This window comes from Vombatus ursinus, unplaced genomic scaffold (genome assembly GCF_900497805.2).
Source record: "Vombatus ursinus unplaced genomic scaffold, bare-nosed wombat genome assembly UNPS02009918.1, whole genome shotgun sequence".
Taxonomy (NCBI): Eukaryota; Metazoa; Chordata; class Mammalia; order Diprotodontia; family Vombatidae; genus Vombatus; species Vombatus ursinus.
In genome coordinates this window covers 1,880,771-1,886,886 of record NW_020949696.1, presented here as the reverse complement: position 1 = coordinate 1,886,886, position 6,116 = coordinate 1,880,771, and the positions used below count along the sequence as shown (strand labels likewise).

The 6,116-nt window shown below is 39.0% G+C and overlaps 1 protein-coding gene across 1 annotated transcript in view; it reads left to right on the top strand.

Moving 5' to 3' along the window:
• Positions 1–6,116, top strand: part of ELL (elongation factor for RNA polymerase II) — a 150,989-nt gene that overhangs the window by 27,399 nt on the left and 117,474 nt on the right. The window lies entirely within an intron of this gene.

The following is a 6,116-nucleotide window of genomic DNA, read 5'->3' as shown; positions in this document are numbered from 1 at the left end:
TAGTGAATGGACCAAAGAAAAAAGAATGGGGACTATTTTTGCTTTTTCTTCATGTCTCCAGTGCATAATAAATGCCTTTTGATTGATTAAGATTCCTTTAATTAAACCTTTGTTGGTATATTATCCATTAATTAACTTAAATGTTTTTGAAATTCGTTTTCAGATTTTGTCTCTTCATGGAGTTTACAGTTTTCATAAATTGATCTTATTAGTAAAGTAGTTTTGTATGAGTGGTAATCTCAAATGAAGTAGGAAAGAGTTTTTTGAAAATTTGAGAAGGTTAGTAGCCAAGCACAGGGGCTTCTGTACTTGGGCACAGAATTGAATTGGAGGAAAAGAGCAGTTTGAGTTGCCTTTGGAAAATTGCAAAGTTCTCTTAATGACCCTAAACTTCATCCTGAAACAAAGATTCATCTTTTTTAATACCAGTATTCTTCCAGTGATGTTACATGGCTGTGAGTCATGGAACATTATAGGGTCTGAAGAATTAAAATGAGAGATTACCCAAAGGGCATTGGAGAGGTGTGGTGTATGGTGGGGTGTGAACATACAGGTAAGGAATTGTTATCCATCTTAAGGATATCATAAAAGAAATGCATTATTGAAAAAGATGTTGGGTTGGTCACATGGTTGAAGTGGGGGATAACTGATGGTCAGCCTAGGTGCTTTATTGGTATTCTTACAGTGTTGGAGGACCTCAAGAAGGGCCCTCAGCACATTGATGAGAACACATATTCTTGGAGTTTGAGAGGATGTGCCTTACCGAACAAAGAACTTTTGTCTTCCCCAAGTGAAAGTGATCTGTACTACATCACATTTTTCATAGCACTGTTTTCTTTGTACTTCTCATTCTCCCTTGTATGATAATTCACTAAGTTTGGATGTTCACAAGGATTTAGGAGATCAGAAAAGGGATTCAGAGGATCATAAATTGAGAACTAAAAGGTCTTTTAGGGGCTATTAAGTCTATCAGGACCCCTTCCCCCATTTTACAGATGAGGAAACTCAGGTTAAATGACTTGCCCAGGTCACATAGCTAGTGTGTGTCAGGTGGATTTTGAACTCAGGAATTACTGACTCTAGGTTCAGTACCCTATCAGCTATACTGCACTGTCTCACAGGCTCCTTTATCTACTTTCTCCACCATTTAGTGACAAATTTTGCTTTTGAAATTGGTGATTTTGTGGTTAGCCAACAGCAGCACTGGAAAAATGAAAAAGACAACCTTTGCTCAAAACTTTGCTTCTGGATCCAAATATATGCAAGGATTTTTGGAGTAACAGACAACTTGGCCATGGATGGTGAGGCTTCTGCTTGGGAGTAGCATACTAAGTGGGCATCATCACAGAAACAGGGTGGTTGCAGCTAAAAGATTAGTCATCAGAGAAGGATCTAATAGTTGCTCTGAGGGTAACCTCAGGTAGGAGTTGGAGTTGGCAACAGCCTACCTTAGCTTGGTTAGGTTCTGAAGAAACTGATTCCTAATTGGTAAAAATTAGATATATACTAAATTGGGGGTGGCTACGTGGAGCCGTAGAGCATAGAGTGCTGGGCCTGGAAGATTCATCTTTCCGAGTTCAAATGTGGCATCAGATACTTACTACTCTGGGCGAGTCACTTAACTCAGTTTACCTCGGTTTCCTTATCTGTAAAATGAGCTGGTGAAGGAAATGGCAAATTTCAATATCTCTGCCATGGAAACCCCAAATGGGGTCATGGAGAGTCTGGCACAACTGAAAAATGACTGAAAAACAACACGGTATAGACCAGCATCTCTCCAGGCTGATGCCACATTATTTGCCCTCACTATTTTACACACTTGGCCTACTTTCTGTCTTCTGTACTTGACATTCCATTTCCTACCTTTGAAAGGTGTATCCCAATTACTGAAAAGCTACATTTTTTTGAAAGCTTATGTGACTTTCTTGTTTAAAAAAAAAAAGAGGAATCAGTAAACCTTTTAAAAATGCTTTTTCTGAAGGGCACTATACTAGGCAGTGGGTTAAAAATCTAGTAGTGATGGGTATGACCAATATACAAATAATTATAATACACAAGAGACTACAAGTATATAAAGAAGGTCAAGTAGAAGTGTTATAGAGGTCTGGGGGTATTGAGAAGATAATTTTCCTGTTGCAAGGATCAGGAGGGCTTCATGGAAGAGGTGTTTTTGAACTGGGTTTTGAAATTTGGATAGAATTTTTACTACTGTAAATGGTGGTGAGGGATCAGGATCATAATTTCAACATAGGATGGGAACATACTTATAGGTCATCTAGAGTTCTAGGGCTTCTTAAACTTTTTCCTCTCTATACCCTTTCAGTACTTCTTAAACTGTTAAAACTGTTTAAGAAGCACTGATCGACCAGCCCCCTAATTTGAATAACTTTTAATCTGTTACAATATGAATAAATCATTTATGTGCTTCACTTGAGACTTAGAGGAGATCAGTCAGATTTACTTCGTATATTCTCTTGTATCGATTTAACAACTTGCCTTAGCTCCAAGTTGATTTTTAAACCCTGATTGGTTTCAGGCCTTCAAGGCACATCCCCTCTCATCCCAAATCACCAACATAAAGTTACAAGTACAGCTTTTGTAATCTTCTCTGAATTGGAGAGATTGCAAAGAAATTTATTCTGAAAATGTAATATTCATCACAGTTTGGTATTTCTAAAGCACCTTTTAACTAGAAGTGTTGTAAACTCAACATTGCAAGTTGAATACTGGGTTTATAACTTTGATTGCACTGGGAGCAAGCCATGTGGTTTGATTTCCATTTCCTTAAATGTGGTAATTGGCATTTTAAAAAGTTTCAATTTAAAGGGCCATCTCTCTTTTGGCCTTATTGATCATCATGGAATTTTAACACTGGAATAATTTCTTTGGAAGGGGTTATGATATTTGCTAGTGCTTTAAAGAGGACAACATAAGACAGAAATATGGTATAAGTGCAAGGAACCCTGGGCTGGTATTCAGGAAACTGATGTCCATTATATATTGTGTTACTATCCCCCCCCCCCCGAAAAAAAAAAAACAAACCCAACTTATTTTTGTACATGTTGTCTTTCCTGGTATAATGTAATCATCTCCTAAAGAATAGAGGTTGCTTCATTTTTGTCTTTCTTTCTGTGACATTGTAGATGTTTAATAAATGGTTGTTCATTTGTAGCGACGTTTCTCATTGCTAGAGGTGTCTGAACAGAGATTTGACGACTGTGTATCAGGAATACCTACATTCTTTGATATTAGCACTATGGAAATATGATGACTTCAGGGCTGCTTTAGTAGGCCTCAGCCTGGCTTCATTTCAGTTCAGTTCAGAAACCTTTATTATAAAAGAAAAAAGATTTTATATAAAAAAAAAGACAATCCCTGCCTTCAAGGAGCTTACAGTCTCCTTGGGGAAGACCACATACAAATACTCCAAGAGTCAGAGGGGGCATTGTAGTGTCGTGAAGGATACAAGCACTGGGATGGTGTCAGAGTTTCTGAGTTTTTGAGTCACAGTCAGTTCTGCGCTTCTACCTTTGGGAGCTTGGACAAGTACTTTAAGCTCTCTGGGCCTCACTTTTCTCGTGTAAATTGCTGGGGCAGGTACGTGACTTAAAGTCCCCTGCAGTCTAAAATCTACCATCAGCAATCCTAGGAGTAGCTGACAAAAAATTGGCTTTTTTGCACATGCTGGTAGAATGTAAGGATCTTTAGAGCAAGGGCTATTTTTTTGACTTAGTATCATCACAGTCAAGCTTAATAAAAGTTGAATTCAGTCTTTTATTCATTTATTTATTATTTTATTCATTTATTCATGGGGTAGGGCTTGGACTAAATGAAGACCCAGGTCCCTTCCAATTCTAGTATTATACATAGAACATTCTAGGTAGGGTTTGAACCCAAATTCCTGATTGTTAAATTGAATTCTCTTTTCATTATATCATTCTAACGTCTTCCCACTATACCATTCCAATGACCATTCCAAAGTTTGAGATTGATTTTTGTCATGCTGACCATTTTAGGAGGAAAAGCATCAAGTTGCTTACTCTCTAAACTTATTTGCATGGATGATACAGTGAAACTCCAGATTATTATGTGGAGTTAGTCAGGCTAGTCTTTCATTTTGCATTGATTTAACTTCTTCCTCTAACTTGAGTTCAGAAGGGAAAAGAGAAACGATACCTAATTTCTTAGTAGAACGTTAAATTTAGGACAAAAAAAGGGCAAAGTTTCCCCTTTTGTCTCTTTTGTAGCTTTTGACAACTCTGTGATCTTTAAAATTTTCTGTCTTCCTCCTTTTTGACCTCTCTCCTTCGCTTGCTGCTGTTGATACCACCTCTCCTTTCGGTTGCTGTTTCCTTTCTGGGTTTTCTTGGCACTATAACTCTTTTGGCATTTCTAATTCTTTTCCTCCTGTCTGACCTCTGCCTTAAGTCTCCTCCAGCCCTTCTTATACTGTGGCTTGCGACCCCATATGGGGTTGGGAAAAATTTGGCAATAATAAAAGGTTTCTGACCACTCAACGACCAAAAATTAATTCAAAATCAAATGGGTAATGAATCCGAGGTGTTTCTGGCAGCACTTGCTTGTGTTGTATCACACAAGTTCACTGTAGCCTTGGTTCTGAACACAGAGCATGTGCACTGCAAAGTGTAGGCCATGAAACACCAACTAATGCTGCTGAAATTAGAAAAAGGGTGGAAAAAGTTTAAGCAGCCCTGATCCTCACCACACCCCTAACTCAAGTTGTTCTGTGTGATTCTGTTCTGGGTCATCTCCTCTTTCAGTTCGCTCTCATTTGATGATAGGTAGGTGGCATAGTAGAGAGAGCACTAGGCTTGGAATTAGGAAGACTTATCTTCATGAGTTCAAATCTGGCCTCAGATTTTACTAGCTGTGTGACCCTGCGCAAGTGATTTTACCTTGTTTGCCTCAGTTCCTCATCTGTCAAATGAGCTGCTGAAGGAATGGCAAACCATTCCAGTATCTTTGCCAAGAAAACCTCAAATGGGGTCATGGAGAGTCAGGTGCGACTGAAACAACTTAACATGAACATTAGCAACATCATTTGATGGCCTCATCAGTTCCCAAGAGTTTAATGATCCCTCTGTACAGATAATTCCCAGATCCAACCCCAGTCGCTCCTCAGAGCTCCATGTCACCAGCTGTCTCTTGACTATTTCAAACTCCATGTCCTGGAGACATCTCACTCAGCAAGTTCCAAAAGGAGCTCGTCTTTCCCTCATCTTTCTCATCACCCCCTTTCCAGATGTCCCTATTTCTGTCCAAGGCACTCCTGTTCTTCCAGTGTCCCAGGCTTGTAACCAGTCATCCCACCTATTTATTCACTTAGTTGTCATACCTTTCTGTTCTACCTCCATTGCTCTTGCATTGGTCCGTTTCTCTGTACTCAGCTACCACCTGACTTCTGTCCTATAACCTCCTGCCTTTCTGTTTTCAGTGACTTCCTAATTTACCTCCCTGCCCCAAGTCTCTCCCTTTTCCTTCCACATAGCTACCAAAGTGATTTTCCATAAGTGCAGATTTGACTTTGTCAACAACCCTTCCACTCAGTAAACGTCAATGGCTCCCTATTTCCTCTGGAAATATAAACAGATATAAACTCTTCTGGCTTTTAAAGCCTTGATCTCAACTTGACCTCAGCAGCTTTTCTACATTTTCTCCCTTTGGGTCAAAGTGGCTTTCTCTCTATTCCTGAAATATGGCACACTATCTGTCCCTCATGCCTAAAATTCACTCCCTCCTCACCTAAGCCTATCTTATCCTCCCTAGTTACTAGTGTCCTTACTCCCTACTGACTACCTTATATTTTAATCACCTTGTATTTATTCTGTATATACTTACATATGTACATCTAGATGTTTTTCCTTGATAATATGTAAACTCCTTGAGAATAAGGAGTTCATATTTGTAACCCCCTGCCTAGCACAGTGCCTGGTTTTTAGGTGCTTAATAAAAGCTTGCTTGTGTGATTAAAATCCACTGGCTTTATAGTTGTGACTATACTAATGTATGACTATCTTAGATGATAACCTGCTGGTCAGAGGCAGTAATGAAAAACAGAGACTAGTTTATTTGGATGGATTCTGCCATTTTGAAAC